Source organism: Camellia sinensis, chromosome 4 (assembly GCF_055761805.1).
Source record: "Camellia sinensis isolate YWXY chromosome 4, ASM5576180v1, whole genome shotgun sequence".
NCBI lineage: Eukaryota > Viridiplantae > Streptophyta > Magnoliopsida > Ericales > Theaceae > Camellia > Camellia sinensis.
The window spans coordinates 192,450,810-192,465,356 of record NC_138964.1 but is presented as its reverse complement, the minus strand read 5'-3'; positions in this window follow the sequence as shown (position 1 = coordinate 192,465,356).

The window sequence follows — 14,547 nt, the reverse complement described above, 5'->3', positions numbered from 1 at the left end:
TGACAATTTGAATATTTACATTGACATGTTAACATTCACATTGATAGGAGTGTAAAATTAGCCCGCGCCTCGTGGCTGCCCGAAACCCGCCTACGGCCCATAGGCGGCCTGGGACGGGCCCGACTCAGCTTGTTGACAATGTGCCGTTTTAGGAAGATTGGAAAAACGCTGCGTTCTTGGTCAAAAAAAAAAACGCCCGAGTGTTCAAAAACGCAGAACCACCATTTGGGAAGAGCTGGAAACGCAGCTCTTCCATTTACGAAACTACCCTCACATCTCATAAATTGGTAGCTAGGGCAAAACGTATTCACAGTTGCCTCTTTGACCTGCTTCTCATCTTACATACTCCTCTTTCAAGCGGCACAAACAGTAAGTTCATCGAACAACCGACGACCTCGCCGTCCCCCGCCGAAGCAACCGTCGGATTCGTCGTCCACGTCCTTGCCTTCGCCGGATTTGCACCATCAGGTACGCCGATAACTATCTTCCATTACTATCTTCTCACAAGTGTATTACGGACCCAAAATCGAAACTGAACGAGTTCTTCATCTTCTGGAGGACCTACAGATTAGATCTGCAACACCAACATCTTCTGTACTTAGAGCACCTGTAGATTAGATCATTGACAAAAAAAAAAAAAAAAAATCTAAGAATTAACAAAAAAATTTCCCATTAACTGAAGTGTAGTATATATATATATGTAATATAGGGGGAGATATCATATAGAGAAATTCATATATAACACTTTGAGCACATCGTTCTGTGATTTGTGACTCCTCGGTGAATTTTTTTCTGTGGTTTACAACTCCTGTGTATACAAAAATATGTTGTTGTTGCATATCAAACACTTGATATGCAAGTGGAAAGATACACATGTTGTGATTTCAATGAGCCTATTTTGCCCCAATTTCTTGTTGTTTAGCTTTAGAATTGATCACTGTTTTATGCTGCCAATCAGCCTCTTTCATCGGCTGCTTCCATGGATTACATTATGGATTAATTTCGTTGGTAAGTTTAGGCAATGAAGAACTCAGCAAATTAGAATACATTATTAGGAGTTTATGCTTTTTGAACATAAAGAACAAAATGAAAATGTAAGAATAGGCTCTCATTTGTTGTGTATTGTATATAAGCTCTGTGGTTTCTCCACTGGTGTTACTTAGAAGTCTGATATCTGTTTATGGAAAATTGGCCAAATTGATCACAGAAACTTGACAAATTTTGAAACCGTAGTTTAATGAAAATTTATTTTGGCCATTTGACTGAGGAACTAACAAATAAATATACAGAGAAGTGGAGAAATTTGAAATCCTATCTCCGACTGAGGTACGAAAATTTCATGCTAACTCTGTTAATTCTTTTTTTATTTTTTATGCTTTTTTCCTTTTTAATTCAAAATTTCCAGAATATTGTAAAACTTAGCAACATGTAAGTACATAAACATGTGAACTTCAGTGGGACCAAACCTATTTAGGTTAAAGCAAACCTTAACACACAATCCTCTCATATTCCAGCTTCCTCTAAATCAAAGATATGGTTAAAATAATATCAAATATTTGGACACAACCACATGTGACTTGGTCCAAATCCAATGAATTTTGGAGCCTCATTTCCAACTTTTTAAAGTAAGAAGTTTGCAATAGACAAAAAGTCCCCAATCCTAGCTAAGCATACATATATGATTTTAAGAGTCCCACATAGTGCCTTGCCCAATAAATGCCATCAGACATATATTGAAGTTCTTAGGTATATGAAAGTTGCACTCTTTCATGATGTTGGACACCACTGCTGTTGCTTCATACTGTCAATTTACATTGTGTCACAATTGTTAAATAATCAATGGTGTAAAATAATATAAAGTAGTAATCAATTAATCATTCCAATCTTCAAATCAACTAATGTCCCAACAAAATTCTAAATTAAAGTTATTCAGTCTGTTTCGGCAATTACATATTTTACATTTTAAATTTTGTTTTAAATTTTAATAATTCTATACACGTGTAGGTTAATGCAAAATATGTAATGCTTGTTACATTTGTCAAACCCAAGAATATGTCTCAACAGCGTGGTGCTGAATTTTTTTGGGAAGCATTAGCAAGTGGATAGGAAACACTCCCAAATTGTTTAAGGCTATTGATAAAATCAGAAATTTATATTATTTAATGATAAATAACCATGCGAGGCTTAATATTGTAAAGTAATAGAATTACTAATTAAGTTATAATCATAATTTTGACTATGCATGTCTTACTTTTCTTGTATGACTAATGACGATAGAGTTTTTCCAACTAAATATACATCATATCTACTGAGTTGAAAAGAATCACCAAATGTCTTTTTCTATAACTGATAAATTATCATTAATAATGATATTCACATTATATATTTAGTCGTGTATGGGCATATAAGTCTATAATTTTTTTTTGTTTTTAAATGTTGTTAAGTAAAAGAATTATCAATACTCTACCATACAATGAAGTTCTTTTTTTTTTTTTGGTGGATAATCATACAATGAACTTGGTTCTTATCATAGGGGTCATAAAGCTATATAGCATTAATTATAAGAAGTTTAACTACATTTTTATCTAGTACCAGTTACATGTTTAATGTGGAACACGTTTCACATGATTTTTTGTCTTCCCCTTCCTTTTTCCTTTAACAACTCCAAGGTTCTTTTATTAAAATTACTGTGGACAATGTTTCACATAGTAATTCTTTTTCTTCCTGTTCCTTTCACCTTCCTTCAATAACTCCAAAAAAGGTTCTTTTATTTCCCCTGAAGTTCCATTAGCAATTCCATGATCTATCACAGTGGATTCATGTTCAAGTATTAACCTAAATTCAACGTGCATTCATGTTCAAGTATTTATGCCTTAAGTTTCAAAATGAACTCGTTTCAGTTACTGTCTTTCATTCCGCACAGTAGATTGTATTAGTTCAATTTATAACATGAACAAAAAAAAAAAACAAATAAGTATACAGATGGCGTCCTCCACGTCAAGTGCCACTTCATCCTGGCCACCAAGGATGTGTGATTGTGGGTTTGGACACTGCGTTGTAAAGATATCAAGATCTGCCAAAAACCCTGGTCGTGCATTCTACGTTTGTCCTAGAACTACGATGCGTTTGTGTTGTCACTCTCTTATGCACTTAGTTACAAAACTCGTCATTCATTTGTGGTTGTGTCGTATAGTATGCATGCTAACTATCTACTGCAATTTTGTCCAGCAGAGATGTGCGTCGTGGGTTGGTTGGTGTGACGAGTTTCACAGCACCAGTTTGCGTATTGACCAGCCACATAATGATGTCGATCAGGGGTTACGAGCGGACGTTGCGCGCATAGATCAGAGCCTGCGTATGCTTAGGACTGTCGTTGGTTTTTTGTGTGTCGTTGTTTTGGTGTTGTTGTTTCGCATGTGATGTATTGACATGGATATGAACGGCGTAGTTACTTTCTGTATCACATACATACGTTGCTGTCAGTTAGATGTTTTGGTCCTGTTACATAAGATTTCCCCAACTTGTAGTACAAATGAACTTTGTCTTTCGAAAAGTGTTGTACTGTTTTGTGCTTATGTGTTTTAATCGTGTTTACACTTTTATTTCACTTCTGGCCATGCAAACTACATGTACTGTACTTCATTTCTTTCTGATAATTAAATTGTAAATGTTACAAGCAGGACAGGATTACTCATGGCAACAAATCGAACATCACCTCGTACGCCTTCAAAGTATCGAGGTAACGCTGCAAAAGCAACCCAACCCCAGCCAGTCTACAAATGCCAATTCGACAGTGATAATACGAAGCTGTTTCTTCAACTCATCATTGCTGAAATGGAAGGTGGTAATCGACAACCGTGCGGATTGTCCATGGCAGGGTATAAGAACGTAGCAAACAAATTTCTAGAGAAAACCGGCCTACTACATTCAGCCAAACAAATGAAAAACAAGTTTGACAACTTGAAAAAAGATTAGGTCACCTGGAAGAAGTTGGAGAATGCCAGCCACGGCTTCACAGGGCTTGGGTACGACCATGAGACAGGCTTGATCACTGCACCTGACCATTGGTGGGCGAAAATGCAAGCGGTATGTTTTCACAAAAATTTTATTTTGTTCGGTTTCATTAACTGTTTTGTTATTACATTTCAAGCTGTAGTAAAAATATGTGTTTTCTTCTTCACAGATGAACAACCAATGTGCTAAATTCAAGACTAAGCCGCTAGAGCACGTGGATCTCATGGAGCGGGTGTACTCTGGCTCAGTAGCGACTGGGAAACATGCATGGACTCCAACAGAAGTGCAAGATGATGCTGCTGCTGCTGCGACCAATGCCATGGACGTGGATAGCGGGATGGGACCTCTTAGTGCAGACACACCACCACAGCCGGGCCATGACACTGTCGGGGAGAATGTGGTTGATAGTAGCCTATTTGAGGATGCTCCCCCCCAGTCAGCCGTGGACGGATCAGCTAATCCAAAACGGCGCAAGCGGTCAATGCCTGGTACTGTTGCTAGCAGCATGGACAATCTGGTAGAAGTTGTAAGCAAACAAAGCAGGGAGCTGAAAATCACGCAGTACGTTGTCACGGGTAAAGGTGACAACACAGTGGGGAACTGTCTTGCACGGCTTATGAGCACGCCTGGATTAGAGCCAGGCGGTAAGTTGTTCTCATTCGCATGTGGTATAATGGATTCACCCGATAATCGGGACATCATCATGGCCCTCCCCCAGAATTACATTGTCAACTGGTTGACAGAGAAGCGTGCCTGCACCCCGGCCAATGTTGGCAGGGATCATGACGGGAGGACACGGCTGTTCGGGAGTGGTGGTGCTGTTGACTTGGACTAGGCCGTTGTGGTTAGATTGTCATGTTACTATTTGCTTATGATGAGACTGTAGTATATTATGTGTGTTTGTATCGTGCTCTTTTTTTTTTTTTTTCTTTTCGATGGTGAAGACTGGAGACAGTTTGCATTTCTTTTATTTTTGTGTAGACGTATATGTATGCTTCTGCAGGACTTTGCAGGCTTATTTTGGTTTGTTGTGCTTTTATTTTGGTGTCGACGTGTATGTATGATTCTGCAGGACTTTGCAGCCAATATGCAAGTATACACGTCGCAAGGTGGCATTATTTTGGAATCGATATGCTAAATTACCTAAAAGTAGTTACATTTCTTTAAGTAACATATTAATTATTTCTTATTTTTATTTGTTGTGTAAACTTATATATTGAAATTATTTAATATAGGCAGAGAAGTACTTACATTTCAATAATTTGCAAAATTATTTATTTATTGGGTGCTTCGTATTTATTTAATGCAAAAAAAAAAATTAGGACGAAAAGTAGTTATATTTCATTAATTGACTTATTTTGTATTTATTAATTTTATTTATTGTGTACTCTTATATATTCAACCTATTTAATACAGGCAGAAAAGTACTTACATTTCAATGATGTGTAAAATTATTTATTTATTGGGTGCTTCGTATTTATTTAATGCAAAAACATTTGACTAGTTTCATTATCTTATTTATTCATAGTTCTCTTTATGTACATAATTTTTTCCCACAACACTTCACATTAGTATATGAAAAAAGTGGATGTGCCATACGTCTCTGAAAAGCACATGAAAGTTACATGCTTTTATGCAAGCATGCAAATACAAATTGTACAAACCTGAAAAGCATTCACATGGTTTTGTTTCTTTGTACTAGGCTTCCTTACATTTCACATGCCCACAGTAGCCTACGTTGATTTGGTCATTGAAGTGGCTTCTGCAGGAGTGTTATATATCATGGAGTTGTGCAACTCATTTCGCCAATTAAAAGTTACAACTGGTAGTTCTGATTTCATATAATTTGCAACGTCTATGGATGCAGAAGAGGGTACTAGCTCGGGAGTCGTACGCAATGGCCAAATAAATGCTTGGATACGAGAGACGATCGGAGAAATGGAGTCGACGACATCAATGATTTGGATGGAAATTGCTCGCGTTGCCAACGAGTACGCGTACGTTGACAGGACTCCGTTTCACACATCCGCATTGACTGGTAGCATGTGGACGCAGGAGATGCTTGGAGGAAGGAATGAAGCATTTCAGCGAAATTTTCGAATATCACAGGAGGTGTTCTTGATGTTGTGCAAGACATTAGTTGAAGATTTTGGCCTTCCAGTACCACAGCGTCCTCATGGTATAGACATAGTTGAGAGTGTCGGCATGTTCATATTCGCGTTACGGGGCTTCACGAGTTGGGACATAGAAGACCGTTTTCAACACTCGGGGGAAACAGTCTGGCGTCATGTAATGCAAGTTCTTAAAGCGATGAAGTTGTTCACGAGAGTACACTGCCGACCGACAAGGTCACAACACATTAGACATCCGTACTTGGAGTCCCGACGAAAATATTTCTCATTCAAAGTGAGAGTATTTATTTTTGGCACATTTAATTATGAGTAGTACCCGCTTTCAGAAAGTAAGGCAAACTTATTTTGGGTAGTAGCATTTTTCCATATTTATGATAACGTGTGAAATTTCAGGACTATATTGGCGCGCTTGACGGCACACATGTGGAGGCACATCTCCCTCCTCAGGAGGCACTGCCATATTTTGGCCGTAAAGGACGGCACACGCAAAACATACTCGCAGCGTGTGATTTCGATTTGTATTTTATTTTTATATCTTGCGGATGGGAGGGAAGTATGCATGACAGTAGAGTTTTTAACGAAGTAACACAGGACCCAGCCAAACAATTCCCCATGCCAGAGGAAGGTAGGATGAACGACACATTTTTTTTTTTTTTGTATTAGTTGTGTGCATTTGGTATTTGTAATTGACCACCGTACTAATGTGAAATTATCGGCATGCAAGCAAGAAAATATTACCTTGTTGATGAGGGGTACAAGAACCAAAAAGGATTTTTGGCGCCGTATAAGGGATGTCGGTACCACCAAGAAGTGTTTCGCGCAACCGAACGACCAAAAAATGCAAATGAACTTTTCAACACGGTGCACTCCTCCATACGGAGTGCAATTGAACGTACGCTCGGCGTATGGAAAGCGTGATGGGGATTCATACATAACATGCCGCGATATGATTTCGGGAAAGTGCAGGTGCCATTGGTTGGGGCTTCAATACATATTTTTATACGCCGCAACTCGAGCGACGATGAAGCATTCAACAAGGTTGCGAATGCAGAGACTTTTACATTCAACGACATACCAAACGTTGACGGTCTTGGTGATAATGATGATGGTGAACCAGAGGGCAACGATGACGTACATATGAACGAAGTGAGGAAATCAATACGGAATGAATTAGTGCGACATCGGCGTGAACTTGGGTTGTAAATCCCGTTCCCACATTACGAGGTGATGGCAAACGAAATGAATGTGTAAAACTATTGACAGTGTCAAAAAAAAATGTACGGTTTTGTTGGTAAGTTGCAGGCTCTGAAGGGCATTTACCAAATTGTAATGTGGAAATTAATTAATGTAAGAGCGTAATTCGTTAGGAAAAATTAAGAAAATAAATATGCCATGCAATAATAATAATAAAAATAATTAACAAAACTGTCATAATAATTGTTAAAAAAGTTGCTACTCGTATTTTGGTCTTTTGCAATATTTGTTTGGATAATTCGGTAATTGTTTGTATTCAAAAAATAATACATTTAGTAATAAACTTGTAATAATAATTAAAAAAAATTCGAAAAACAAAGAATAATAAATTTGTAATAATTAAAAGTATCTGGTCAGATTTGGAAATTGTAGAGTATATAAAAAATAATACATTTGTTAGTAATAAACTTGTGATAATAAATAAAAAAAAATCCAAAAATAGAGAATAATAAATTTGTAATAATTAAAATTATTTGGTAAAATTTGGAAATTGTAGCATATATAACAAAAATACATTTAGTAATAAACTTGTAATAATAATAATAAAAATTTAAAGAAATAGAGAATAATAAATTTGTAATAATTGAAAGTAGTTGGTAAAATTTGGAAATTGTAGAATATATAAAAAAATTATACATTTATTAGTAATAAACTTGTGATAATAATAATAAAAAATTAGGAAAATAGAGAATAATAAATTTGTAATAATGAAAATTATTTGGTAAATTTTGGAAATTGTAGAATATATAACAAAAACACATTTAGTAATAAACTTGTAATAAAAATAATAAAAATTTAAAGAAATAGCGAATAATAAATTTGTAATAATTAAAAGTAGTTGGTAAAATTTGAAAATTGTATAATGTATAAAAAATTATACATTTATTAGTAATAAACTTGTGATAATAATAATAAAAAATTAGAAAAATAGAGAATAACTAATTTGTAATAATTAAAATGATTTGATAAAATTTGGAAATTGTAGAATATATGTATAAAAAAAAATACATTTAGTAATGAACTTGTAATAATAATAATAACAAATGAGATCTTAGAGAATAATAAATTTGTAATAATTAAAAGTATTTGGTAAAATTTGGGAATTGTAGAATATATAACAAATAATACATTTAGTAATAAACTTGTAATAATAAAAAAAAATCATAAAAAAAGAATAATACATTTGTAATAATTAAAAGTATTAGTTAAAATTTTGGAAATGGTAGAATAATATATGAAAAGGAGAAAACTTGCAAACTTGTGGCCCCAGAAACGTTGAAAACACTGTTCACATAGTGAAGGGCAGAATCGTAATTTCGGGAAAAGGTAAGGGTATTTTCGTCATTTTGCATTGATTTGACAGTTTTAAAAAATATTAAACAAAAAATCTAAAAAGCCAGCTTTTTACCAACTTCCCAAACCACATCCAAAAAAGCCAAAAAGTTTGGTAAAAAGCCAAAAGCCAGCTTTTTACCAACTTCCCAAAACAACCCAATGTGAATATTCACATTGACATGTTAAAATTCACATTGATAAGAGTATAAAATTGGCCCGCGGTCCATGGATAGCCAAAAGCCAGCCCGCCCGCAGCCCGGGGCGGGCCCGGCCCGGCCCGTTGACAATGTAAATATTCACATTGACATGTTAACATTTATATTGATAGGAGTGTAAAATTAACCCGCGCCTCGTAGCTGCCTAAAACCTGCCCACGACCCATGGGTGGCCCGGGGCGGGCCCGGCCTGTTAACAATGTTAATATTCACATTGATAAGAGTATAAAATTGGCCAGCGGCCCAGGGCGGGCCCGACCCAGCCCGTTGACAATGTGAATATTCACATTGACATGTTAACATTCACATTGATAAGAGTGTAAAATTGGGCCGTAGCCCGTGGCGGCCCGAAGCCAGACCGCAGCCCGAGGCGGGCTTGGCCCGACCCGTGACAATGTAAATATTCGCATTGACATCTTAACATTAACATTGATAGGAGTGTAAAATTTGTCCGCTGCCCGAAGCTTGCCCGCGGCCCGGGGGAGGCCCGGCCCGGCTCGTTGACAATATGAATATTCACATTGACATGTTAAAATGCACATTGATAGGAATGTAGAATTGGCCCGCAGCCCGTGGGCTGCGATGCCCGCCCACGGCCCGAGGCAGGCTCATTTCGATCCGGGCTCGAGCATATCCAAGACCCTAGGTTAGGGCCTAGGTCATCACTTTGAAACCCGACCCAGCCCATCAGCCCGCTTAAGGCCCATTCAAGGCTCGGTTCGAGGCCCAGCCCGCCCGAGGCGCAATATATTTTTTTGTGGAAAATAATAAAATTTTGGTAGAAAAATTAAAAAGAATTAAAAAAAAATGGCCAGGCCCGCCCAAGCCCGACCTAAGCTCGAGGCTAGGCCTAGGCCTAAGCCCACCGGCCCGACCCAAGGCTCGATCCATCGGCCCGTCCAAAGCCCGAATACCCTTGTGCCAAGGCTAGGACCTGGGCCTAATTTTTTGGCCCGTGGGCCGGCCCGACCCGACCCAGGAAAGGCTCGTTTGGGCCCAGGCTCGAGCCTAGTTCGAGACCCTAGGCTAGGGCCTGGTCCATCACTTTGAAGCCCGCCCCGGCCCATCGGCCCCGTTAAGGCCCATTCAAGGCTCAGTCCGATGCCCGGCCCGCGCCGAGGCCTAGCGTCTTTTTTTGTGGAAAATAATAAAATTTTGGTAGAAAAAATTAAAAAGAATTAAAAAAAAAATGGCCAGGCCCACCCCGGGCCGCCCACGGGCCGTGGGCGGGTTTCGAGCAGCCACGAGGCACGGGCTAATTTTACACTCCTATCAATGTGAATGTTAACATGTCAATGTGAATATTCACATTGTCAACGGGCCGGGCCGGACCCGACCTGGGCCGCTGGCCAATTTTATACTCTTATCAATGTAAATGTTAACATGTTAATGTGAATATTCACATTGTCAACAGGCCGGGTCGGGCCCGCCCCGGGTCGCCCACGGGCTGTGGGCGGGTTTCGAGCAGCCACGAGGCGCGGGCTAATTTTACACTCCTATCAATGTGAATGTTAACATGTCAATGTGAATATTCACATTGTCAACAGGCCGGGCCGGGCCTGCCCCGGGCCGTGGGCAGGCTTTTGGCCGCCTATGGGCCGCGGGCCAATTTTATACTCTTATCAATGTGAATGTTAACATGTCAATGTGAATATTTACATTGTCAACGGGTCGGACCGGGCCCACCCCGGGCCGTCCATGGGCCGCGAGCAGGTTTCGCGCCGCCACGGGATGCGGGCCAATTTTACACTCCTATTAATGTGAATGTTAACATGTCAATGTGAATATTCACATTGTCAATGGGCCGAGCCCGCCCCGGCCCGACTCAAATTTTTCCGAGCACCCACGAGGATTGATATGGGCCGGGCCCCTACACATTGACGATATGAACATTTACATTGACGGTGTGAACATTCACATTAGGGGTATTTTGGTAATTATGTCACCCATAGGACTATTGAAACATAAGAAAATAATATGAACTAAATGGAACATAAGTAGATAAAAATGGTATTTTGGTCTTCTTATCTCAAATAGGACCTAATGGAATAGTCAAAAAGAATATGGGTTGGATGGAATAAAACTCTTAGAAAGTGGATTTATAAAAAAAGCTCCCTTTTTTTTTTTGGTCAAATTATTTTCTATTTTTTTCATATGGTTTACTCTCTGCTTGGTACTTGAAAATTGTAAGGAATGGGGGAAAAATGAATACTGTGTTTGGTTGGTCTCTCTGATCATAATTTCATCCTTTCACGTGAATGTTTGGATGGAGTTTTTAAATATTAATTCCACCACACATTTCAAAACACAGTTCTGTTTCATATTTGGCAGAGCTCTTTTCAAGCCAAAGCTCTCACCTTTCGTACATACCCGGTCGTCCTTCCGGACATCTTTCCGGATGTCCAGCCGGTCATTCGGCCAGTTGACCAAAACGGTATTTTTATTTATTTATTTATTTTTGTAATTGCCAATCGCCACCTGTTATTTGGAGAAAATATATATATATATATATATATATTTGTTTTTGATATTTGTTAAATATAAAAATTATTTTTTTAGACCAAAATGACAGATTATTTTTTTGAATTGAATTTTAAAAAGAGTTTGGCTATGAGTTTTGAATAGAATTTTCAATTGAGTTTTGAATTGTGTGTTTGGTTATGAGTTATAAGTTTTTCAATTAAAGTTTTGAAAACTCTTTTCAAAACTCATAACCAAACAACATTTCTCATTTTATATGTTACATCAAAAATTCAAAACTCAATTCAAAATTCTTTTCAAAACTAATTACCAAACAAATTTTCCCTTTTCAAATCATAATTTCAAAACTCACAAACTCAAAATACAACTCTATTTTCAAATCATAATTCTAAAATTTTGCTAAAGGCTACCCAATTGTTCCCTATACTCTTCTACCCTGCACCTGCTAAGAAAATTCTAAAAGCTGGTAAGAATTTAAGAAAAATAAGGTTAAATGAAATACCACAATTAAAATTTGGAGAATTTTTTTTGAAGTCCTGAAAATAAGATTTTATAAGATAAATAATATATAATAATTTTATAATAGTTAAAATTATTTCTATAGAGAAATTTCATCCGACTTAGAGAAATTTCAATTGTGATCATATCAGAGAAATTTAATTTCTCTAAGTTAAGTGAAATTTCGCTAAGTCGAGCAAAATTTTTCTGAGTCGAATTTTCTCTGTAAAAATGTTGAGAGACCTTAGCTAATAAAAAAAATATCTTGAACCTCTCCTACTACACAAAGTTAGAAAGTAATGTTTCACTAATTTTTCCTTAAAATTTCTCATGTTCCCTCCATTTTTATTTTAGTTTCCTTCCTATTTTGGGTTCGTTTGGGATGTAAATTGGCTTTTTGGTTATTTAATTTTTTTATTATTATTTTAGCCTGGGCTAAAAGACCTCGTTTGTAATAGACTTTTTGATTTTTTTAACTTTTGTGAGAGAAAAAATAAAATAATTATGATTTAGATGATATTTGTCTTATTGATTTTTTAGTCTATTTTGTCATTTTGTGACTATTTTAACCCAATATTGGGATGCCAAATGAAGGCTTTATATATGTCACAATTTTATTTATTTATTTTTTTTTTCTACACTTGTGTGTTGGTTATGTGAGAGAACAAAAACTGGCCAAATTTTTTAGGTAAATTAGACGTACACCTCTTAAGGTTTGATTTTAATATAAATACCTTTCTAACATTTTGAAAATTACAATTCTCTCCTTAAAATTTATAATTTTATGGGTAAATTATAATAATTTTCCCTATAGTTTGGATTTTTGTTACTTTATTCCCTTACTTTTCAATTGTGACACATTTGATCCTGAATTTTGAATCTTGTTCCAAATAAAGATAATTGAAGATACCATTGCTCAATTTTAAGGACAAAGTCGTCAATTTGATAGGATATAAACTAATTTGACAAAAATAAATATCAACAAACATTTTTGAATTTTTAAAAATTATTTCTACCCACCAAAAATAAAATTATGTAAAATTGATAAATCTTTTACACATTTATTTTTTTTACCAAATTAATTTTTATTATGTATGTAGATGATGATCATATAATGAATGATTATTTTTATTTTCATTAAATTAGTTTCTATTTTTTCAAAACTTTAATATGGCGACAACTTTGATATCATTAAATCAATCCATCAAATCAAAAAATACAAAACTAAAAAAAATTTATATATTAAACATATTGATTCATAATAACCACACATTACATGATTATCATCCAAATACATAATAAAAATTAATTTAGTAAAATAAATAAATGTGTAAAAGATTTATCAATTTTAAATAATTTTATCTTTGGTGAATAGAAATAATTTTTAAAAATTCAAAAATATTTTTTTGATATTTATTTTTGTTAAATTAGTTTATATTTTATCTAATTGACGACTTCGCCCTTGAAATTGAGTAATGGTATCTTCAATTGTTCTCATTTGAAATAAGATTCAAAATTTAAGATCAAATGTATTATAATTAAAAAATTAAAAATTAAAGTGACATAAAACCCAAACTATAGAGACTATTAGTATAATTCACCCTAATTTTATTACATGCCCCCTTGGTTGACTAACTGTTAGGTTAGCTAACACCATTTGTTATTATCATCAATTTATTTGTTTGATGAATCAGGATAAGTAGTACCAACAACCTGGAAACTTCTTTAAAATTAATAATCTTTACATTAAACTTTACTTTGTTCATTATTATTTTAATTTAAATAATTTAATTCATACACTTTAAATCTAATTTCAATTGATCTTTTTGTCCCAAATTTTTGTTAACTTTTTGTACGTGTACGCTTTAAAAAATTAACAAGTGTACTGAAATCGTTAATTTAAAATAATAGAAACCAAAGTAAAATTTGAATTAAACTACAACATTAAAATTATAATTTAGAAAAAAAATTACCAATAACTCTTATTTAAAAGAATTCGCTTATTTTTAATGACATGTTTTTTTTCAATTTTACCCTTTTATTGAAATATAAATAATAGTTGTATAAACAAATTTAATTTACTTGAAATATGTTTTTTAGATTGTAAAACTCAAGCAAATAATGGTATAAGATTCATAAGTTTCTATTGCCTCACATTATGAAAAATATAAGTTAAACAATTCAACTTTCTAATTTTATTGATATTCCATTAAAACAATTGAAAAAATAATATCATGATAAATTCATATATTTTTCAAAATGTGAGACAACAAAGGATGATGGATTTTATATCTATGCTTTTATTTTTAAAAAAATCTTTGATGGAGTGTATACCATATGCCCTTAGTTACGATTTTTAAAGTTTTTGGTTATGACCTATTGGGATGTTAGTTACAACTTAGTTATGACTTAATTATACACATTGCAGTGTTAGTTATAACTTATTGTAATATTAGGCCTCGTTTGGGAATAAGCTAATTTAATAACTTTTTGGTTAATTGGCTAAAAAGGTAGGTAAAAAAAAACTTGTATGTTTGGGATGACTTTTTGACTAATTACGAAAAGCTGTGCAAAAAATAGAGAGAAGCCGTAATTGTTGACTTTTTGGTATGACTAAT